The 25273-nt window shown below is 38.9% G+C and overlaps 1 protein-coding gene across 5 annotated transcripts in view; it reads left to right on the top strand.

The window, feature by feature from the left end:
• Positions 1–25273, top strand: part of RALA (RAS like proto-oncogene A) — an 87219-nt gene that overhangs the window by 32628 nt on the left and 29318 nt on the right. For 2 of the 5 annotated variants that reach the window (XM_063725732.1, XM_063725733.1), the window contains exon 2: positions 12759–12823. The exons of 2 other annotated variants lie outside the window; for them this stretch is intronic. The gene's annotated coding sequence lies outside the window, so the exon portion shown is untranslated. Of the gene's footprint in view, positions 1–4687; positions 4781–12758; positions 12824–25273 lie in introns of all 5 variants that reach the window. One more of the 5 variants, XM_054560569.2, reaches the window with a different exon arrangement.

Genomic DNA, 25273 nt, shown 5'->3' with positions numbered 1-25273 from the left:
TAGTAGTGCTTCTAGGATGAAGGTCCATTGGCTTTATTGGGTTCTCAAGGATGACTGGGATATTCAAATCCTCAGTTAATTTGCAAAAATTGTTCAGTTGCTGTAATCATAGGAGTAACATAAACCTGTTGGAGTGGATATAAGAATAAAGCAATTATAATATTCCTCAGACTCCTGAACTTCATAATACCTGTATAAGGTAAGAAGCAAGAAAAGTTTTACAGAGGTTTGCTACTTTCTAGAGTGATTTTAGTAAATGCCTATCAGAGGATTTGAATTTCTTTGTAGTCAAATCTTGATATAGTTGAATTAATTAACTATATTATTATTATTATTATTATTTGAGATGAAGTCTTGCTCTGTTGCCCAGGCTGGAGTGCAGTGGTGTGATCTTGACTCACTGCCACATCTGCCTCCCAGGTGCGAGCAATTCTCCCACCTCAGCTTCTCAAGTAGCTGGGATTACAGGCATGCACCACCATACACAGCTAATTTTTGTATTTTTAGTAGAGATGGGGTTTTGCCATGTTAGCCAGGCTTGTCTCAAACTATTATTATTGTTAGCCAGGCTGGTCTCAAACTATTATTATTATTATTTTTTTTTTTTTTTTGAGACGGAGTCTCGCTGTGTTGCCCAGGCTGGAGTGCAGTGGTGCGATCTCGGCTCACTGCAACCTCCGCCTCCCAGGTTAAAGCGATTCTCCTGCCTCCGCCTCCTGAGTAGCTGGGATTACAGGCATGCGCCACCACGCCTGGCTAATTTTTGTATTTTTAGTAGAGACGGGGTTTCACCATGTTGGTCAGGCTGGTCTCAAACTCCTGACCTTATCATCCGCCTGCATCAGCCTCCCAAAGTGCTGGGATTACAGGCCTGAGCCACCACACCCGGCCTATTATTATTATTTTTTGAGATAGGGTCTTGCTCTGTCACCCAGGCTGAAGTGCAGTGGCACAATCATGGCTCACTGCAGCCTTGACTACCTGACTTAAGCCATTCTCCTACCTCAGCCTTCTGAGAACTGAGACCACAGATGTGTGCCACCATGCCTGGCCAATTTTTAAAACATTTTTAGTAGAGATGAGACCTTGCTATGTTGCCCAGGCTGGTCTCAAACTCCTGAGCTCCTATAATCCTCCTACCTAGTTGTAATAATTTATTTAGAATAATTTATTTAGAATTTATTTATTTAGAATAATTATATGAAGTGTCACCTCAGCTCAGGAGAATTCTCCCTCACAATTCCATTTTATTTTTTAGGACCTTTTTGAGCATTAGTCTTGTAGTAGCTTATAGCTTCTGAGACCAGTGTTTAATTTGTCTGTAGTACATTGTACTTCCAGGTGATAAAACAGCATTAAGTAGAGTTCCTATTCCTCCTGGGTGGATGTCTTAGAATTTTGCCAATACTGATGAACTGTTCTCCAAAATCATTTTCTAGAGTTTAGGGTTTTTTTTCCATCTGAATATGTACTAGTTATTTTCATATACTGTGCTAGATGCTGAGATTACAGAACTGAAAAAGACAGCTCTCAGCTCCCAATAATTAATTTGGTGAGTAGCACTGATAGAAGTTATATCCAGAATACTAGGGAACAATGAAACAATTAGCCCATTGAAGGCTGGAGAGCAATTGGAAGGCAGAGGACACTGCACAGGGGGTTCTATTTGAACAACTTTCTTTACCTTTATGTACACAGTCACATCACCCTATCAGTAAAAATGTTTTAATTGAAAACATTTTTATTGAATTGTATGAATCAAGAACATAATTGCTTCTTTTACCATTGAATAATGTTATCAAATATGCATTAAATTGGTCTTCTTAGAAATAGCTAAAATATGTATTTATAGAATAAGAAGGAATTTGAATTTAATTAACTCAGTCTCCAATCCTCTTTCTTTATCTGTTTGAATTCTTTGATGGGGCTTACAGACAGTTTATTCCAATTTTTACAGTAATAAGTAATTGGAAAGATCTTGCTAGTGAGCCAAATCTGCCTCCTTTTGTCTTCTGCTCAGTAATTTAATTTTAAATTGTAAAAATTATCTCCCAGTCTGTGACTTATCCTTTCATTTTCTTAACCTTCAAACACCGGAAGTTTTTTATTTTGATGCAGTCCAGTTTATCAATTTGATAGATTTTGCATTTGACGTTGTATCTAGGAAATCATCGAATGCCTAACCCAAGGTCACATGCCTAACTCTATGCTTTCTTCTAGAAGTTTTGTGGCTTTAGGTTTTACATGTAGAAACAATCCATTTTGAGTTAATTTTTTTGTATATGGTGTATATGTGAATCTAAATTTTTGTTTGTTTGTTTGTTTGTGAGAGGATCTCGCTGTGTCACCAAGGCTGGAGTGCAGTAGTGTGATCATGCTCACTGCAGCCTCGCTTTCCCAGGCTCAAGCAGTTCTCTCACCTCAGCCTCCCAAGCAGCTGGAGCTACAGGCGTGTGCCACTATACACAGCTAATTTATTTTTTGTAGAGACTGTATCTCACTATGTTGCCCAGGCTGGTCTTGAACTCCTGAGCTCAAGCAATCCTCCTGCTTTGGCCTCCCAAAATGCTGGGATTATAGTCATGAGCCACCACGCCCAGCCTCTAAATTCTTTTTTTGCAATTGTATTTTTGCATCTAATAGTTCTGGCATCATTGTTAAAAAAGTGATTCTTTCTTTACTGAATTGCCTTTTGTACCTTTGTCAGCAGATGCTGAAAACTACAAACCACTCAAATGTCTATCAACAGGTGAATGAATAAACAAATTGTAAGATATCCATACCATGGAATACTACTCAGCAATAAAAGGAAATGAGCTATAGATACAAGCAACAGGGATAAATGTCAAAATTATGCTTACTGAAAGAAGCCAGATAAAAGAGTACATATTGCATAATTCCTTTTATGTGAAACTGAAGAAAGTACTAACTAATCTATATTTACAGAAAGCAGATCAGTGAATGGAGGGGAGATGGAGGGAAAGGAAAGGGAGGGATTACAGTTGAACAGACTTAAATATGTGCAGTTTGTCATATGTTGTACCTCAATAAAGCTGCTCCAAATATAATTCTAAAATTCATATAGAATAACATAGTGGCTAGATAAGCTTTTGATAACCAAGGTTTTTCTTTTCCCATTTCTTAATTTTTTTTCATACTGTAACTCCAGTTTATTGTTCCTCTTAAAAAGGTATGTGGATCAGAATATTATTTGGAAAATAATTGATTGTTGTAAACTCACTTCAAGTATATCTTCTGTTTCTTTGAGTTATGTCATGCCAGTCCCTACAGAGTCTGTTAACCTTACTTGGTATCATTGTTTCATTTTGCTTATTATAATTTAACCCAGACTTCCCCAAATTTTCCACAATTATTAATAGAAATTACAGAATACATCAGGATCAAGGCATATAAGGATTAAGGGGAGAGGAGTAAAAAAAGAAATGCGGAGGGGCAGAATTAAGGAATTTAGATTTTCACCTATGAGCAATGTGGAGTCTCTGAAGAATTTTAAGTAAGCTGGGTTAAACTAATTTCACTTTTTATTGTGATCAGCTGAACTTACATAAAAAGGCAGGCAGTATTTATCTAAGGGGCTTTGCATCAGTCCCTTTGGTGTTTTAGTGAGTATATAGTTTTTTGTAGTGGCAGAGTCAAAACCCCTATTCTGATATCTTAAATTTATTCCCAAGCCTTGTACATTATAGTTGCATCCTGTCGAGTGAACTGTAACTAGCAATTCAAAATTCAGAGTTACTTGAATGTTCTTGCTTCTGAGTATTTCTTGGGTTTATGAGATTGACAACTGTATTTAGGCCAAAGTATTTAGTCTACTGGAATTAAGCAAATACAGGTCCCGTCTATTCATGTTTGCTATTTCTCAATTTAAAATCCTATAGCATATAAGAGCATTGGCATTTTATTTGTCTTTCTTTCAATCCTTTAGAGTTAAGACTCACTAATTTGGGATTAGTTATGACTCTATGAGGCTACTACTGATTTTTGATAGGAACAAGAACCCAGGAAAGGAAAAAAAGGTAATTTATGAGCTGCAGCCAATTATCTGGCAACCAGAATGCCTTGTTGTTAAGAGTCTATTGTAACAAGTTTCTTTGTCTTCATACAGCACTTGTTACTGTGCAACAAGACCATGTTTTTGAACACCTGGCATAACATGAAACTGTTAGGTTATATTGTGTCTAATCCTGAAGGAAGTTAGTTGAACTCTGGCCCATTTATTTAAACTCAGTCCTCCAGTATAATAGATTGGTGAATGTGGAAGTGGGTACCAGTTACTAAGTAAAACAAACATGCTCAGCCCATCTCTTGATCTGGACCCTGGATTTTGGGATAAAGTGAAGGGATGAGGGTAAGGGATGTTCACTTCAAAAGTCATTGGGGAGTTTCCAGTGATGTCACATCTGACTACCCTGGCATGGATATATAGAATCTCTTGGATCATACCATCCTGGCTCAGTTCCAGTTTTGTTTGTTTGTTTTTGTGTTTTTTGTTTTTGTTTTTGAGATGGAGTCTTGCTTGGTCACCCAGGCTGGAGTGCAGTGGTGTGATCTCGGCTCACTACAACCTCCACCTCCCGGGTTTAAGCGATTCTCCCATTCAGTCTCCCAGGTAGCTGGGATTACAGGCACCTGCCATCATGCTCAGGTAATTTTTGTATTTTTGTAGTGACGGGGTTTCACCATGTTGGCCAGGCTGGTCTTGAACTGCTGACCTCACGTGATCTGCCCACCTCGGCCTCCCAAAGTGCTGGGATTACAGGTATGAGCCACCACGCCCAGCCCAGTTCATTTTAACTCCACCACAACTCTCTAGAACTTCATGCCAGTGATGTAACTCTTATCGAACCCTTATTTCCTCATATAAAAAATGAAGGGTTTGGATTATTTTAAGGCTTCCTTCTGTGATTCTTCAATTTCATTATGTTTACTTTTAAAAATTGTTCAATGAAACTTCTAGGTAAACATAAAAGCAACTTGTTAAAAATTGTAAAATGGAAAGAAATAGACTAGTATACTGAAGGATATTGTATTGGAGACGGTCCCAGGAAAGCCCTACTTTCTGTGGGGTCTGAACCTTCTAAACATTATCTTTTTGGTCATTAACCTGTCCTCTATATTAATTGAGACCTGTAAGCCTTAAGTGATAATGAAATGCAGCCAGACATGGTGGCTGACACCTGTAATCCCAGCACTTTGGAAGGCTGGGGCAGGAGGATTGCTTGAGCCCAGGAGTTAAAGATCAGCCTGGGCAAGACAGCAAGAGCCTGTCTCCACAAAAAAAGAAAAAAAAAATTGTTAATGAAATGCTACAATTCTGCTTCCAACCACTAGTTTGAATGTAGGTGCATGTGTTTAGTATTTCAATTTTAAATATGATTGTCTTTTAATGATAGTTTTAAAAGATTGGAGGTTTACTTGTGCATGGGCCTGATGCCCAGCCTGTGTGATACTAGTTCATTCCTGATGAGCCATGACTGTACCCACTAAGCCCCTTAAAGAGAGGGTACTCTTCCCCCTACTTCTCTTTCTCTGAGTTAAGAGTATTAACAGCACATGCATTCTAGTCCGTATTCTTGATGTTAGACACGTTGGAAAGGACTGAGAAGCGTTGTCCCTTTCTTGAGCACACAGACAGTTGCTAAATGCAGGGCTTTTCTTAAATTAATGTTCTCTGGTGTCTTCTATTACCATCTCACTCTATCATTAACCCCAGTGGTCTTCATCCCAGACATAACAGTGGTTTGCACTGTGGCGTCCATGACTTTGCTCCTTTTCTCCTTCAGCTGCCTCTCCAACCCTCTCACCTCCCCATACAAATTCTAGGTATATTTTTGCCCATTTCTTGCCTGGTGTTATCAATACTTTGAACAACTAGTATAAAGAACTTAGTAAAGCGCACTGGTGCAAACTAGTATGTTCAGTCTGTTGGATATTTTTATCCCCTAGCCACTTTCTATTAGATAAACCATATGAAACTGCTGTTTTTGTATGTATATATATATAATGTTTGCAGTTTTATATGGTTTCACTTTATAAATATACACAGTGATGATTTTTAACCAGAGATATGAACTACAGTTATCTAGGCAGTTTTTTACAAAATATATGTATACACACACACTGTTTGCATCCTTGACCAGTGAATTAGGATCTTCATGGATGGGTCCAGAGTAAATGCATTTTTTAAAAAGCTGATTCTGAGTCATACTTCTGGTTAAAAATACCTGTAAGCGAATCTTCCCTCTAGGCTATTTTTAATTTTTTTATTTTAATTTTTTTTTAGAGATGGAGTCTTACCATGTTGCCCAGGCTGGCCTCAAAATCCTGGGATCAAGCAGTCCTCCCACCCTAGCCTCCTGAGTAGCTGGAACTACAGGTGTGCGCCACCGAGCCTGCCTCAAGCAGACTTTGCATACAGATGCATATGTTTTTGGTGTAATCAGTTGTCTGATATGAACTGAAACTTTATGACTTCATAAATTACTATTATTTAAAATTTTAAGGTATGGACCGGGTGTGATGGCTCATACCTGTAATCCCTGCGCTTTGGGAGACTGAGGCAGGCAGATCACTTGAGCCCAGGAGTTCCAGACCAGCCTGGGGCAAAATGGCAGAATCCCTCTAGAAAAAAACACAATGAAAAAATTAGTCAGGTGTGGTGGTGCTGCTGTGGTGGGGATGAAAGGGGCTGAAGGCAGGAGGATTGATTGACCCCAGGAGGTCAAGGCTGCAGTGAGCTGAGATCACATCGCACCACTACCCCTCAGCCTGGGCAAGTGAGAGAGACTCTGTCTCAAAAATAAAAAATAAATATGATCAAATCTTAAATTTAGATTTTTCAGTACTCTTAGGAAGAAAAAATATAAGTGCTACAAGATGTTTTATGATTTTCAGGGAATTGTCAAGTCTTTTTTTTTTCCCCTAGTTTGTAACTTCATGTTATGTTTTGTATAACTTCAACTTAAGATTTTGTACTTTTCAAATACACTTTTGTCTTTCATGAAAGGGAGTTAACAGTAGTGAGCAGGCTGTAGTTGGTTATTAACTTAATTATGACTCACAATGCGGCTTACCCCACATGATTCATAATTTTATCGTAGCCAAGAGAAAATGGAATTTCTTTGAACAGCATCTGTCTCCCTTCACTGCTGGTAATTTGTGTGTTATGCTATTATTATTAATCACTGTTTTTGGAATCTCTGGGTAAATAGGCTCTAAATAAGCCCAAAAATATGAGCAAAAGTTGTCTCTTAATTCATTGGCCACTGCAGAAAGGAGTACTAAAGCCCAGAAAAGAGTTCTGAGCTTCCTTCTACCTCTCACTAGCATGTTCTCTCTAATTTGCATTCCTTAAAAATGCGTTGCACTTGCTTTAGTGGCATGTATATTTTTTAAAAATACAGATAAGTTTAGTGTGGCTCCTGTATAAAAATGACTCTCAAAAAATAGTAATAAAAGGAACATGCTCTCCAAGGAAGCTATGTGCAGCTCTTGGCCCTTGGATGCCTGTGGCTGGGAGTCTGAATCTGTCTGCCCGTGGCCCCCTCTTTAAAAAAATTTTTTTTTTTAATTAAAAACAATTTAAGGCCAGGCACAGTGGCTCACGCCTGTAATCCCAGCACTTTGGGAGGCCCAGGCAGGCAGATCACAAGGTCAGGAGTTCAAGACCAGCCTGGCCAATATGGTGAAACCCCACCTCTACTTAAAAAGTACAAAAATTAGCTGGGTGTGGTGGCGTGCACGTGTAGTCCCAGCTACTTGGGAGGCTGAGGCAGGAGAATTGCTTGAACCCAGGAGGCAGAGGTTGCAGTGAGCCAAGATCACACCACTGAACTCCTGCTGGGGCAACAGAGACTCCATCTCAAAAAAAAAAAAAAAAATTGTAAAATGACTCCCACTTGTGATCCATTTCTTTAGAAATACATAACACTTATAAGAGGCAGTCTCTAGTGCTTAACTCAGAAGAATTTTTATCAAGAAGGAATATTGAATTTTATCCAATGCTTATTTCTTTTCTCTCTCTCTTTTTTTAATGGATTTGCCTTCTCTGCGTAACCTTTTCTTTTCACTTGCATTGATTATATTGATTTTCTTATTGGGCCCATTCATATGACTGTATTTTTATGCTTACTATTAATCTAATATTGCATTTTTGGAATACAGTTGACCCTTGAACAACACAGGTTTGAACCACAATGGTTTACTTATGCAGATTTTTTCAATAAATATATTGGAAATTTTTTTACAGATTTACAACAATTTGAAAAAACTTGCAGGTGAGCTGTATAACCTAGAAATATTGAAAACAAGATAGGTATATCATGAATGCATTAAATATATGCAGATACCAGTTTATTATTTACTATCATATAATGTACACAAATCTTATAAAAAGTTAAAATTTATCAAAATACATGCATACTATATTAGTCTGTTTTCATGCTGCTGACATGAAAGACATACCCAAGAGTAGGTAATTTAAAAAGAAAAAGAGGTTTAATGGACTCACACTTTTCCTGTGGCTGGAGAGACCTCACAATCATGGCGGAAGGTGAAAGGCATGTCTTACATGGTGGCAGACGAGAGAATGAGAGAGCTGAGCTAAAAGGGAAACTCCTTATAAAAGAATCGGATCTCATGAGACTTATTCACTACCAAAAGAATAGTATGGGGGAAACTGCCCCCATGATTCAGTTATCTCCCAACGGGTCCCTACCACAATACCCGGGAATCATGGGAGCTACAATTCAAGTTGAGATTTGGGTGGGGACACAACCAAACCATATCATTCTGCCCCTGGCTCCTCCCAAATCTCATGTCCTCACATTTCAAAACCAATCATGCCTTCCCAACAGTCCCTCAAAGTCTTAACTCATTTCAGCATTAACTCAAAAGTCCCCAGTTCAAAATCACATCTAGACAAGGCAAGTCCCTTTAGCCTATGAGTCTGTAAAATCAAAAGCAAGTTAGTTACTTCCTGGATACAATGAGGGTGCAGGCATTGGGTAAATGCACCCATTCCAAATGGGAGAAATTGGCCAAAACAAAGGGGCCAAAGGCCCTATGCAAGTCCAAAATCCAGCGGGGCTGTCAAATCCAAGCTCCAAAATGATCTCCTTTGACTCTATGTCTCACATCCAGGTCACTCTGATGCAAGAGGTGGGTTCCTATGGTCTTGGGCAGCTCTGCTTCTGTGGCTTTGCCAGGTACAGCCTCCCTCCTGGCTGCTTTCATGAACTGATGTTGAGTGTCTGTGGCTTTTCCAGACTCATGGTGCAAGCTGTCAGTGGATTTACCGTTCTAGGGTCTGGAGGACAGTGGCCCTCTTCTCACAGCTCCACTAGACAGTGTCCCAGTGGGGACTTTGTTGGGGGGCTTCAACCCCACATTTCCCTTCTGTACTGCCTTAGCAGAAGTTCTCCATGAGGGCCCTGCCCTTGCCTGGACATCCGGGCATTTCTATGCATCCTCTGAAATTTAGGCAGAGGTTCCCAAACCTCAGTTCTTGACTTCTGTGCACTCACAGGCTCAACACCACGTGGAAGCAGCTGCCAAGGCTTAGGGCTTGCACCCTCTGAAACTACAACCCGACCTGTACCCTGGCCCCTTTTAGTCATAGCTGGAGTGGCTGGGAGGTAGGGCACCAAGTCCCTAGGCTACACACAGTTGCGGGGTGGGAAGGGGCCTTTAGCCCAGCTTATGAAACCATTTTTTCCTCCTACGCCTCAGGCCTGTGATGGGAGAGGCTGCTGCAAAGGTCTCTGACATGCCCTGGAGACATTTTCCCCATTGTCTTAGTGACTAACATTCGGCTCCGCAGATTTCTGCAGCCTGCTTGAATTACTCCTCAGAAAGTTGGCTTTTTTTTCCTATTGCATTGTCAGGCTGCAAATTTGTCAAACTTCTATGCTCTGTTTCCCTTTTAAAACTGAATGCTTTTAACAGCACCAAAGTCACCTTTTCAGTGCTTTGCTGCTTAGAAATTTCTTCCACCAGATGCCCTAAATCATCTCCCTCAAGTTTAGAGTTCCACAGTTCTCTAGTTCAGGGGCAAAATTCTGTCAGTCTCTTTGCTAAAACATAGCAAGAGTCACCTTTACTCCAATTCCCAACAAGTTCCTCATCTCCATCTGAGACCACCTCATCCTGGATTTCATTGTCTATATATCATTATCAGCATTTCAGTCCAAGCCATTCAACAAGTCTCTAGGAAGTTCCAGACTTTCCTACATTTTCCTTTCTTCTTTGGAGCCCTCCAAACTGTTGGAATCTCTGCCCATTACCCAGTTCCAAAGTCGCTTCCACATTTTTGGGTATCTTTACAACAGCACCCCACCCTACCAGTACCAGTTTCCTGTATTGGTCTGTTTTCATGCTGCTGATAAAGACACACCCAAGACTGGGTAATTTATAAAGAAAAAGAGGTTTAACAGACTCACAGTTTCCTGTGGCTGGAAAGGCCTCACAATCATGGCAGAAGGTGAAAGGCACATCTTACATGGTGGCAGACGAGAGAGTGAGAGAGCCAAGCTAAGTGAGACTTATTCACTACCATGAGAATAGTGTGGGGGAAACTGCCCCCATGAGTCAGTTGTCTCCCACTGAGTCCCTCCTGCAACATGTAGGAATCATGGGAGCTACAATTCAAGATGAGATTGGGTGGGGACACGACCAAATCATATCACATACAAACACAACTATATATGGTGCCATTTGCAGTCAAGAGAAATGTAAACCAATGTAAAGATTCAGTATTAAATTATAACTGCATAAAATTAACTGTAGTGCATATGATACTACTGTAATAATTTTATAACTACCTCCTGTTGCTATTGTTGAGCTCAAATTTTGCAAATACCCGCTTCAAATGCCATGTGACACCAATTATCTCTGTGTGAGCAGTTCATCTCTCCAGTAAATGTAGTGTTTGTACAACATTGTAAACTTTGAATAACACCGTGGGACCCATAGGAAATGTTACTGGAGATGCTGGAAGTGCTCCCAAGAAGCAGAGAAAAGTCAACATTACAAGAAACAAGTTTAATTGCCTGATATGTACCATAGATTGAGGTCTTCAGCTGTGATTGCCCATCATTTCAAGATGAATGAATCCAGAGTAAGGGACATTGTAAAAAAAAAAAAAAAGAAAAGAAAATATACGAAGCCTTCACTGCAGCTACAGCAGCAGGCACAAAAACTTTGCATTCGTTGCAAAATACATTTTTATCATATTGTAAATTCTGCTTTTATGAGGGTGCAGGGTTGCTGTAAGAAAGGCATACCTTTCCAATCTGTCCCTGGGTCTAACGAAAAAAAGCCATAGCTGTAGATTCTAATGTGATTCCAGAAAAAGCAAAGTCATTATATGACAACTTAAAGCAAAAGGAAGGTGAAGGATCAAAAGCTGGAGAATTTAATGCCAGTAAAGGATGGTTTGATAATTTTAGAAAGAGGTTTGGCTTTTTAAATGTCAAGATAACATGAGAAGCAGCTTCTGCCAACCAAGAAGCAGCAGGTGAATTCCCAGAAGCCATTAAGAAAAGCATTAAGGAGAAAGGATATCTGCTTGAACGGATTTTTAATGCAGACAAAATTGCCCCATTCTGGAAAAAATTTTAAAAGCCACAAGGAACTTCTATTGGTAGGAAAGAAAAGCAAGCACCAGGATTTAAGGCAGAAAGGAATAGGCTAACTACCATTTTGTGCAACTGCAGTCGGGTTTATGATCAGGGCTGCCCTTATCTATAAAGCTGCTAATCCCCAAGTCTTGAAAGGAAGAGATAAACACCAGCTGCCAGTCTTTAGGTTGTTGTACAACAAGAAGGCATGGACAACAAGAACCCTTTTTCTGGATTGCTTTCATCAATGCTTTGTCCCTGAAGTCAGAAAGTACCTTGCCAGTAAAGGATTGGTTTTTAAAGTTCTTTTGATATTGGATAATGCCCCTGGCCACTCCAAACCCTATGAGGTCGAAACCGAAGGCACTGAAGTGGTCTACTTGCCACCAAACACAACGTCTCTGAATTCAGCTTCTAGATTGGGGGTCGTAAGGACCTGGAAGGCTCATTACACACAGCACTCTGGAAAGGATGTCAGTGCTGTGGCGGACCCCAATAGAAGGAACATCATGAAAGCCTAGAAGGCTTACACCATTGAAGATACCATCATTGTTATAGAAAAAGCTGTGAAAGCCATTAAGCCCCAAACAATAAATTCCTGCTGGAGAAAACTGTGTCCAAATGTTGTGTATGACTTCATAAGATTTATGACATAGCCAGTCAAGGAAATCTTGAAAGAGTTTGTGGAAGTGCCAAAAAAAAAAAAAAAAAAAAGTGGGAGGGGGAACAAAAGTCTGCTTGATAGAGATCAATGCTTCTGAACTGGTGCCAGGTGATGAGAAAGGAGTCCTAGAAGAAGCAAACCCATAAAACAAAGTGACGTTAGATAATCTAGCAAAAGGGTTCTTATTATTCAAGACTGCTTTTGACTTCATTTACAACAGAGACTCTTCCGTGATACAAGCACTAAAACTAAAGCAAATGGTGGAAGAAGGATTGGTACCACATAGAAACATTTTTAGAAAAATGAAAAAGCAAAAACGTCTAATTACAGTGCATTTCTTTAGCTACAATGAGTTTGCCTGCTTTTTCTGCCTCCTTTCCACCTCCTCCACCTCTTTTTCCTCTGCTACCCCTGAGACAGCAGGACCAATCCTTCCTCTTCCTCCTCCTCTTCAGCCTACTCAACATGAAAATGATGAGAATGAAGACCTTTATGATGATCCACTTTCACTTAATGACTAGTAAGTGTATTTTTCCTTCCTTACAATTTTCTTAACATTATCTTTTCTCTAGCTTACTTTATTGTCAGAATACAGTATATAATACATATAACATATGTGTTAATCAACTATTATGTTATTGGTAAGGCTTCCAGTCAAGTAAGCATTTGTAGTTAAGTTTTGGAGGAGTCAAAAGTTGGATTTTCAACTGCACACAGTGGGGTTGGGGGAGTTGGTTCAGTACCCCCAATCCTTGTGTTGTCCAAGGGTCAACTGTATAACACACTATACTGTAATGGATTATTTGTGTGCTGAGAGGTAAATTTCAGGTGTTGGTATTTTATGGAATTTCTCTGTTCATAAATGAGATTGCAATGTAGTTTTTTTTTTTTTTTGGTGTGATTATTGCTATTTTGTACCACTGACCTTATAAAATGATTTGGATAGCTTTTCTGTGCCACCCGTGAGAATTATCTTTTTATGTTTAAAAGAAATTGCCTCTAACCTTTGTGTAAGGTCATTCTTACTAGTTTCTTCCATTGTGGTGATCAGGTTTAGATGGCAAACACTTAGGATATGAATTTTTTTTTTTTAATCCTGGCTTCACATCAATAGTGTGTCCTAGGGCACATCTTTAAAGCTTGATATGGCTCAATTTTCTCACCTATAAAATGTGAATGATAGGTCTAAAGTTGTTTTGAGGGTTTCATGAGATAATTAAGTACGAAGTTGAAAAAGTGTCTGACACAGAATAAGCACTCAATAAATAGGAAGATTATTTATTTTTCCCCAAGGTTTTTGCCCTATCCAGTTATTTGGATTTTTTAATCTCCCTTTTTTCTCTTTCTTTTTCCTGCTTTCCTTGGAATTTTCCTCTTAGCTTGCTGAACTTTGTGACTGGTTGACTACTTTGTTTAAGATAGTCCTAGAAGACAGTAAAAATTCAAAAAAAATGTATACTGGGTGTCAGGGCCACAAAGGTGACGTTTTTTGACTTTACTCTCTAAGTTATATATAATGAATATATGTTACTTTTATAGTCATGAAAAAACACTGAGGGTAGGAGGAGCTCAACCACCTGTGCCTGTGTGTGTTGGGAGGTGATGAACTCAAATGGTAGGATTAGGCGTACTCAACAGCATTCAAGATCACCCGTGGAAGTGAGCCTGTGATAAACAGATTTGTGATGGAGAATGTAACTGATAATAGTTGTCATTAAACATAATTTCAGGTAAATATATTTTATATTCAGTGCCAAAGGGATTCTTTAAATTTAAAAAGTGACATTCTCAATGCCTTACTTATATAGGAAGGATCTTAACAGTACATACTAAGAGGTTAACCTGACTGGATGGATGTGGGGTGCCACATATAGCAAGTCAGAATTTAAGAGATTACTACTTTATATTTTCTTTCTTTCTTTTTAGCTGCTCGCTGTTACTCCTTAAAAAGAATTGGCTATTCACCCACAGTTCCACAAAGTAAGAATTCAGCAGGTGGTCTGTAAAAGAGCTGTAGTAAAGGTTAATTGGCACAAAGGGAATCTTTGTTGCTATAGAGTCAGTCTTTAGCTTTACGTTCCTGGTTTGTAAAAATAATGTCAGTGCTTAATTTTCAAGGCTTTGATCAATACATCTTCTTATAAATTTTGAGTTTTAGCCAACTTGTTCCAATGCTGTGAAGAGAAAAACATTTTTGGGGAAAAAATCACTTCAATCCTCTGTAGTAGTTCAGACCATTAGCTTTCCTTTCTCTTCTCTCCCATTTCTGCCTCACTCCCACTCTTTTTGATGCCAGGTATTGCCGCATCTTAAACTTTTGTGTTTATTTATCATTCTTTGGTCATCCATATCAGAAAACTGATTTACTCTTGAAGTTGGTATTGAAAAATAGTATTCTTTAAAACTCAAGCTAATTTTAATTGAATGTCTTGGAATTTTTTTTATAGTTTCTAAATTTGAAATATTTTGGGGTTCCAAATCAAGTCAACTCAGGATTTTAACTCAAGTTCATAGTAATGAAAGCCAGTAGACTAAATATATGTGTCTACCTCCTCTTATCCCCAACTCCCTGTGAAAAGACAGGAAAAAGAATTTACAGACAGAAATGTGTAATTCTGTAATAGCACTGAGAATGAGAACAGATGGAGTGACCATCAGCAAAGCAGAGACTTTCTAGGTTGTAGAAGACAGAAGACAGATGGTGCTGATGGATGAAGCAGGGCGAAGGAAGGGCTACCCAGCATTCCCGTGAGGGAGGCCTGTAAGGGGAATCTCTTCTTCCCCACTGAGTCCTGAAGAGACTTTAAGCAATGAGTCAATAGGAACAGAGGGCAGAAGAGATGATAGGACATGCTATTAATTAAAGGAATATATGTGAAAAGCTAGCTTGATATCCTGCCCACACAACCAGCCCATACAAAGATTGCAGCAACATCTGTTCCATGCTAATTTTGGAAATCTACTTCGAAAAACATTTCTTTTTGAACTCACAGCCTGGGAGGACTAGGAGTTCTAATGAACATGTTAACAACCCAGGGTAAACTCTCTTTTTTTGATATTTGGAGAAGGAGCCAATCTGTCAACCTGTTTCTTGCCCATGAACCTAAAGTGAAACTTTAAATACCCAGTGAATTTAAAGTGTCTTCCTGATCTGTTGTGAGAAGCAGATCTACCCAACAACAGAGGAAACTTACTATAGTGGACTGGGAGAGCAAGATAAAAGAAAAGTCTAGCCAGTGGTGACATGAAATTACACAAAATGTGATACAAGATATTATTGCCAGATGAGTAAAGGATAAGAACTAGCAATTCACAAAAGAAATACTACATAGAAAAAATATCCACCCTCTTTAAGAAATCAGAGATGTTATTAGAAATAACAATGAGATATTTTTCACAGTATACAAGTAGCAGGTTTTTTAAAAGAATACTCAGTGCCAGTAGGGATACTAGCAATACTAGCATAGTTACTGTGCTAAAGTACAGCACTTTAAGAAAGCAGTTGGACAATGTGCATGATAAACCTTAAACAGTCAATTTGTTAATTTTCCATTTCTTAGATTCTGTCTCATGGAAAGTACTTTAAATGTAGAAATAGGTGGTCATCCATTATAATTTTGAAGAATTCAAAACAGCTCTAATGTCTTATATTATGGTGTATGGTAAGTAAATTGCTTTGTGTCTACAGGATGATATATTACATAGCCATTAAAAATTACAGCTATGAAGTCAGTAAAACAACATAAGGCTGGGCGCAGTGACTCATGCCTGTAATCCCAGCACTTTGGGAGGCCGAGGTGGGCAGATCACCTGAGGTCAGGAGTTGAGACCAGCTTGACCAACGTGGAGAAACCCCGTCTTTACTAAAAATACAAAAATCAGCTGGGCATGGTGGCGCATGCCTGTAATCCCAGCTACTCGGGAGGCTGAGGCAGGAGATCTCTTGAACCCAGGAGGCAGAGATTGTGGTGAGCCGAGATCGCACCATTGCACTCCAGCCTGAGCAACAAGAGTGAAGTTCCATCTCAAAAAAAAAAAAAAAAGAAAAGAAAAGAAAAAGTAAGGCCGGGAGCAGTGGCTCACGCCTGTAATTCTAGCACTTTGGGAGGCCAAGACGGGCGGATCATGAGGTCAAGAGATCGAGACCATCTAGGCCGACATGATGAAACCCCATCTCTACTAAAAATACAAAAATTAGCTGGGCATGGTGGCAGTTGCCTGTACTCCTAGCTACTCAGGAGGCTGAGGCAGGAGAATCACTTGAACCTGGGAGGCAGAGGTTGCAGTGAACCGAGATCGCACCACTGCACTCCAGCCTAGCGACAGAGCGAGATTCTGTCTAAATAAATAAATAAATAAAATAAAAATACAAGTGGGACGTAAGTGGTAAGGAATGCAAAAGGCAAAATGATGTATAAGAATTTAATACATCCTTTCCCTCCCCCTCTTGCTCCATCTCTGTACTTGATTTTAAGATCTTTGAAGTCAAGAATCTTGACTTGCTCACCTATGAACCTATTCCCCACCCTCTCCCAATGCCTAGCATAGTACCTGACTCAATAAATATATGTTGGTGCAGAATATAGGCATAGGAAAAAGAAAAAGGAAATCCAGAAGCATACCAAAAGATCAGAGAAGCAGCTATACAAAGAGAGCCAACTTACTGATGAAACGTGTATTAAAGAGTGGGATTTAACAGATGTCTTCATGTAAACCAGAGGCTATGCTTCGATTTTTCTTTTAAAATATTTCATTTGTGGGCCAGGCACGGTGGCTTATGCCTATAATATCAGCACTTTGGGAAGCCAAGTTGAGAAGTTCACTTGAGGCCAGGAGTTCAAGACCAGCCTGGGCAACATAGTGAGACCCTGTCTGTACAAAAAAAAATAGAAAAAAATTAACCAGGCGTGCCTGTAGTCCCAACTACTCAGGAGGCTGAGGCAGGAGGATTGCTTGAGCCCTGGGAGTTCAGGGCTGTAGTGAGGTATAATAGCACCACTGCACTCCAGCCTGGGTGATAGACCGAGACTCTGTGTCTTTAAAAAAAAAAAAAAAAAAAAAAGCCTGCTAGTAAACTTTCTGTCACTATTCTAATACATGGTTTGATGTAAGTCTTAACCAGTTAAGCAAGTGCCCTACTCATTTTTAAACTGGATCATTCAGGCATGGTTAATTCAGTTATTTTTTCTGGCTGCATTTTTTAAAATTAACAAAGCTCTCATAGACAATATCAAGTTCATAAATATATCAGTAACAGAAACTCAAACTACCAGGCTATATATATGCTTAATTTGTAGTAGCTCATACATAGAACCTAAAGCAGGTATAAATTACATAAATTATACTTTTAAAGATTAGATCTATTAAACATCTAAGCCTGCATTATTATTATTTTTGTAGAGACAGAGTCTTGCTGTCTTGCCTAGGCCAAAGTACAGTTGTGCAATCTTAGCTCATTGCAGCCTCAAATTCCTGAGCTTAAGTGGTCCTCCCACCTCAGCCTCCTGAGTAGCTAGGACTACGGGCGTATGCCACCACATCCAGGTAATTTTTATTATTTTTTATAGAGATAAAGTCTCACTGTGTTGCCCAGGCTGGTCTGAAACACCTGGTCTCAAGTTATCCTCCCACCTTAGCCTCCTAAAATGCTGGGATTACAGGTGTTAGCCACCATGCTCAGCTGAACATTATTTCTTTATTCAATTTTGTAAGCTGTTAAATTCAGTAAATAAAAACATCTGTGTATTTAATTTCCAAATATGTAATACATTCACATGGATCAAAATTCAAAAGGTGATGTATCCTTCCAGAATTAGCATAGGAATGTGGAAGCATACATATATCTTTGCAATTAATTATTAATGCTTTTCTAAACTATGTCTGATTTTGAAAACATAGGGGTTTAAAAACAAATATTAAAATATAAATAGCGGTTTATGAGTCTTTTATTTCCTTTTCCACCTTTCAGGTCCTACCCTATTAACTTATTTCTCAATATTGCTGAAAACATTCAGGTCATAGTCTAGTAGCAAAACCACTGGGGCTGGGGTAAGAAAACTGCTTATTCTTAAGCTACTCTCAGATTTTTCTTATTAAATATTTTGATCTTTTAATAGATCAATATTGATTTCCATCATTTCCTTGCAGTAACTCTTCTCTCCCTTCCTCCTCCCACCTGGTCCCACAGAAGCTGCTTGTTCCCTTTCCTTTCCTTCCCATGGCCACTTACGCTAGGAAGTTTGTTGTTTTGACTTAAATTCTCACTTTCCTTTACCCCTCACAACTAATCTAGTTCATTTGACTCTTTTTTTCTTAATATCTTTTAGATCCATCTGTCCCACCTCCCTAGTCCTAACTCAAGTCATCATTGACCTGTGGCCTTCCACCTGTTCCTCCTGCCTTCTGAGTCCCAGTCCCTTTTTTTAAAACTCCTGGTGGTTCTCCATTGCTCTAAGGATAAAAATCTAAAGACTTGGTTTATAAAGTTCTGTCTTTGGCCCTTTTACTTTTTATAGCTTTCTTTCTTACTGTCACCCCAAGGTTCACTTGATTTGCTAATGCTTTGTCTTTCAAGTCTCAGCCATCACTTTCTCATGTGTTTTAGAAATTTTTTATAAGTTTTAACTGTGGTAAGGGCTTTACCTTTGTGCTACTGGTAATGATTTTGCACTGACTGTGGACTGAGTATGTGTGGCATGTAAAGTTAGGGTCTTCTAAAAAGACGCCTGAATATTTGTTACCCTTTATTGAATAATTATTTATGCATATTAGATATCTTACATATGCTGTTTTATTAATGTTAACCTTAGTGTTACAAATAAGCTGAAACCCAGGGAGATAAAACTTGACCCTTCATGATGTTAAGATTCTGTGCTTTGATGTCTGACAACATGTCTGGCAAGTCTTATAAATAAATTTTATTTTGCAGACAAGGTAAAACGTTAAACCATCTTTAAGCCATCAACTACTGTGCCCTTAAAACAGAATATTACTTTTCTTAGTTCAGTCTTTATTATTATTTTGTGCTCTCCTTATTCAGTACAGTTAGAGTAACGTGAAAATACTAAGTTGTTATGTTTCAAAAGTAGAAAAATGCCGCAGGGATTTTCTTTGAATGTTGTTCCTACCGAGCTTGATGGCATATTTAAAATGGAGGGCTTAACTATTTAGGATGTCAGTTATAACTAATGTCATTTTTTTGACTGGACTTCCATCTCTTTATAATAAATTATTAACTAAATAATAAGGCTTTATTTGTAAATGTTCAAAACATAGTAGTTACTTTGCCACTTAAAATGTCAAACATTTTTGAGACACCAAAAGCATAGAGAAAAATACTCATCAAAAAATACGTCAAGAAAATGAAAAGATAAGCCACAAACTGGAAGAAAATATTTTCAAAACACATCTCTGGAAAGGATTTGACTCAGAATATGTAAAGAACTCTTAAAACTCACTTAAAAGACAAAACAAAAGTTTTTTTAATGGACAAAAGATTTGAACACCAGAGTCATATGGATGGCAAGTAACTACATGAAAAGAGCTCAACATGATTAGTTATTAGGAAAATGCAAATTAAAACTATAAGGAAATACCACTACACATTCACTAGACTGCCTAAAATTAAAAGCCTAGGACAGTGCCAGGATGTGAAAGCAACTGGAAATCTCATACATTGTTAGTGGAAATGCAAAAAGGTACAGCCACTTTGAAAAACATTTAATCACACACCATACAACCTACCAGTTCTGTACCTGTTGTTTACCCAAGAAAAATGAAAACATGTAGACCTGTACACAAAAGTTTACGACAGCTTTACTTAATAAAATTTTAAAAAATGGAAACAACATAAATCATGATACATCCAGACAATGGAATACTATTCAGTCGTAAAAAAAAAAAAAAAAAAACAGATACATGCACTGATACATGCAACAATATTTGTGTGTCTCAAAAGCCTTGTCTAACAGAAAGAAGCCAGGCATAAAAAGCTACATACATTATGATCCAAAAGGCAGAACAGTAAGGCCTGAAATCCTATCAGTGGCTGCCAGGGTGATGGAGAAGATTATCTGCAAAGAGACAAGAGGAAACTTTGTAGGGTAATGGAAATGTTCTGTACCTTGATTGTCATGGTAGTTACATGACTGTATACATTTATCAAAACTCATTAAACCATACACTTAAAAGGGTGAATTTTATTGTATGTAAATCAACCTCCCCTCAAAAAGTTCAAGTCAGTTTTCAACATATGGCAAAACACTTTCTCTACTAAAAATACAAAAATTAGCTGAGCGTGGTGGTGCACGCCTGTAATCCCAGCTACTTAGGAGGCTGAGGTGGGAGGATTGCTTGAGCTTGAGAGACAGGTTGCAGTGAGCCAAGATCGTGCCCCTGCACTCCAGCCTGGGCCACAGAGCAAGACTCTGTCTCAAAAAAAAGAGAGAAATTATCTTCACAAATTTTATGGTGAAGAAAACTTTAGGAGACAGGTCAGAAGACTTCTGAGTCAGGTCCTTTGTGTTTTGACTTACTAGGTTTTTTTTAATCATGAAGATATTTTTAATTTTCATAATTAATAGTCTTTTTTTACTGTCAGAGTTTTTGTACCTTTACCAAAATACACTCTTTATGTCTCAAGAACAGGTTGTCTTCATTTATTCAAGTCATCCTTTATGTTACTTAAGTATTATTATTAAACTGTCTTCATGTGTATCTTACACAGATAGTGGTAATTGTATTCTTAGTTATATACTCTTTGTGAGTGAGGTTGTAAATTGGGTCTTTCATTATATATTCTGTCATTTGAGAAGAAATTTAATTGTATATGTTATATTCCTTATATAACCATTTACCCTTTGAAATCTCTTATTTGTAGTAATTTTGCAGTTGATTCCTTTGGTCTTTCTAGGTATGAAATCATATTATCCGTTAATAATGATCATTTGCCTCTTTCTTTCCTTTTCTAATATGGTACCACTTCCAGAACAGTGCCAAGTAAGAGTGATGCTAGAAGCCACCCTTATCTTACTCCTGAAGTTAATGGAAGTGCTTTTATTTTGTCATTAAAAATGATTTTTAAGAGACAGGGTCTCCCTTAAGAGGGTTGGCCAGACCCAGTGGCTCAAATTTATAATCCCAGCACTTTGGGAGGCCAAGGCAGGTGGATTGCGTGAGCTCAGCAGTTCAAGACCAGCCCAGGCAACATAGTGAGACTTCGTCTCTACTAAAAATTCAACAAAGAAAGTTAGCCTGCAAGTAATTACCTGGGACTACAGGCATGCACTGTAAAAAAAAAAAAAAAAAAAAAAAAAAAAGCGGGGAGGGGTCTTACTCTGTAGCCCAGGCTGTAATGCAGTGGCAAAATCATATCTCACTGTAACCTCAAACTCCTGGGCTCAAACCATCCTCCTGCCTTAGCCTCCTAAAGCACTGGGATTACAGATTAGAGCCGCTGCACTGGGCCTGATTTGGGTTTTAAGACAGTTTCCGAGTGATTAAGTGAACAATAATCTATTTCTGCTTTTTTTATGAACAATTTTATCAAATATTATTCTAGAACCTGTAGAGATACTCATATGATTTTTTTCATCTATTAATATCAGAAATTATGACTTACTAAGCCATTGTTGTATCTGGTTTGAATCACTCCTGGTCACTTTGGTTTATTCTTTTAATATGCTAGATTCTATCTGTTAACATTTTTTACTTAGAATTTTTTGCCCCATATTCATGTGGTAGTCCAATCACTCTATTTTGTCTTTATTCTATTTTTGTCAGTACTTTGCATCACTGTTAGGCTAGCTTGCTAAAAAGAATTTGGAAGCTTTCCCTGTGCTCTGAGACGTTAAATAGTACAGATTGAGTATCCTTTATCCTAAGTGCTTGGGACCAGAAGTGTTTCAAGATTTTTTTGGATTTTGGAATATTTGCAAATGCATATTGAGATATCTTGGGGGATGGGACCCAAGTCTAAACATGAAATGCATTTATGTTTTATATACACTTTATACATATAGCAGCCTGAAGGTAATTTTATGCTTTTTTTTTTTTTTTTTTTTTTGAGTCAAAGTCTCCCTCTGTTGCCCAGACTGGAGTACAATGGCATGATCTCAGCTCACTGCAACCTCCACCTCCTGGGTTCAAGCAATTCTCCTGCTTCAGCCTCCTGCATAGCTGGGATTACAGGCACATGCTACCACACCCTGCTAATTTTGTTGTATTTTCAGTAGAGACGGGGTTTCACCATTTTGGCCAGGCTGGTCTTGAACTCCTTACCTCAAGTGCTCTGGCTGCCTTGGCCTCCCAAACTGCTGGGATTACAGGCGTGAGCCAGTTTTTAATAATTATATGTCTGAAACAAAGTTTGTATACGTGGAACCATTTTGCTACTCTTTGTGGGAATGCTTGCATGAGAGAATCTGGGCATGTGCAGAAAAGATACATTGCAGCTGAAGAGAGCTAGCAGGGTCTTGGGGATGCTGAATAAACTGTATTGTGCACTTGCGTTTTGACTGCAACCCACATGAGGTCACATGAGGTCAGGTGTAGAATTTTCTACTTGTGGCATCATGTCAGTGCTCAAAAAGTTTCAGATTTTGGAGCGTGTCCGATCTTCAGGTTAGAGATGCTCAACCTGTATTGATGATACTTGTTCTTCAGTCAGTTAGGAAAATATACTTGTGGGCCTGGCACAGTGGCTCAGCCCGTAATCCTAACATGGAGGCCTAGGCAGGAGGATCACTTGAGCCCAGGCGTTCAAGACCAGCCTGGGCAACACGGACCCTGTCTCTACAAAATATTTTAAAAATTAGCTGAGGGTGGTTGCATGCCTGTAGTCCTAGTTACTCAGGTGGCTGAGGTGGGAGGATCACTTAAGCCCAGCAGGTCAAGTCTGCAGTGAGCTGTGATGGTACCATTACATTCTACACTCTAGCCTGGGCAACAGAGTGAGACCATGTCCGGGAAATTAAAAAAAAAAAACAAAAACACTGTGTATCTCCTTTTCTTCGTCATGTATATTCTACCTCTTCTGAAATTGTTCATTTTATATTACCTGTGTTTTTTTAATTGAGCAAATATTCTTAATGCAGATAGGGAGTATCATGTGTGAGTTGTTTATATGAAATATTTTCCATTCACTAAGACGGCCTTTACCTACTTGTGATTTTTAATGATTTGATAGGGGCAGAACTTTAATGATCATAAGTCTTTTTATTTTTTTGATGCAGTCTCACTCTGTCACCCAGGCTGGAATGCAGTGGCCTGATCTAGGCTCACGGCAAGCTCCGCCTCCTGGGTTCACGCCATTCTCCTGCCTCAGCCTCCCGAGTAGCTGGGACTACAGGCGCCCACCACCATGCCGGGCTAATTTTTTGTATTTTTAGTAGATACGGGGTTTCACCATGTTAGCCAGGATGGTCTCGTCTCCTAACCTCGTGATCTGCCCGCCTCGGCCTCCCAAAGTGCTGGGATTACAGGCATGAGCCACTGTACCCAGCCGATCATAAGTCTTTAATGCACCGTTCAGATCAGATGCAAGGGAAATGCTTCCTTGAATCAGTTTATTAAAAAGGACTCTCACAACTTTTACCAGCCAATATTTTTATTACACTGAAGCCTAAAACAGGTTGTGTATCCTTTATCTGAAATGCCTGGGATCAGAAGTGTTTGGGATTTTGGATTTTCTTCAGCTTTCAGAATATTTGCATTATACTTACCGGTTCAGCATCCCTAATCCAAAAATCCCAAATGCTCCTATGAGCATTTCCTTTAAGGGTCATATCATCACTAAAAAATGTTGGATTTGGGAGCATTTCACATTTTAGATTTTTGGATTAGCTATGCTTATCCTGTAATGAGCTTCTCTATCGAAAATCTAAAGAATATAATAATGAATTCTGGACATACAAAGATCATTGGGGTTTTTGTTTTGGCAGTCATGGGGTATTTGACACCTTACTTGGTAGAGTATTCCTTAATAAGTATTGAAAAAACTGGGTTGATTGTTTTTGGAATAATTTTTAAAGTTTAAAATAGAGAGTTTAGAGTCTGGATTGGAGATTTGTGGTCCGAAGCTCCTTGACCCACTTTCCTGTGTGTGGTAAGCAGTAGGCTGAGTAATGGCCCCACAAAATATCCATGTCCTAACTCCTAGAACCTGTGAATGTTGCTCTATGTGGCAAAAAGGAATTCTGCCAGCATAATTAAGGATTTTGAGGTGAGGAGATTATTCTGGATCATCTGGGTGGGCCAAATGAATCACCAGTGTCATAAAAGGGAAGTAGAGGGAGGTTTGAGTTTGGCTAAAGTAGAGGAGAAGGTAGTATGGCCACAGAAGCAGAGTGGTGCTTCTGTGATGCGGCCAGGGGCCAAGGGATGCCCCAGGCTCTAGAAGTGAAAGAGGCAAGGAGCACATTCTCCCCTGAAGCCCCCTCAAGGAACCAACCCTGTTGGCATCCTCTTTTTAGCCCTTTAAGATTCATTTTGGGCTTCTGGCATCCAGTACTGTAACAGAATAAATGTGTATTGTTTTAAGCCACTAATTTTGTGGTAATTTGCTGCAGCAGAAACAGGAAACTAATACATTGTGGGACCTGTTAACTAAACATACAAGGGCAGGATTCCATAGCCTCAGCACCTAGCACAGTGCCTTACGTAGTAAGGTAGGCCCTCGGTATATTTTTGGAGAGAAGGAAAAATGGAGGAAAGAAGAAAGGAAATAAGTAGCTCATATGAGCATGGTGTAGTTGTCTAGTTTCTGGATGAAGCAGAGCTTGAAGTGAGCTTGAAAACTTGAAGCCCACCCATCACCCCAAATAGGTTCTATAGTATTATTCTAGGACATCACTTTAAAAAGTTGAACGGTAAGAGACAGAAAATAATTGAGGAGCCAAATAAGTCACACAATTTGGAATTCAAGGACCCCTGTTCCTTTGAAGGGGAAAAATACGAAGGCATGTACATGTGG

The sequence above is a fragment of the Pongo abelii genome, chromosome 6 (assembly GCF_028885655.2).
Source record: "Pongo abelii isolate AG06213 chromosome 6, NHGRI_mPonAbe1-v2.0_pri, whole genome shotgun sequence".
NCBI classification, from domain to species: domain Eukaryota; kingdom Metazoa; phylum Chordata; class Mammalia; order Primates; family Hominidae; genus Pongo; species Pongo abelii.
The sequence above is the reverse complement of the archived record's forward strand: the minus strand, read 5'-3'. Positions and strand labels throughout refer to the sequence as shown.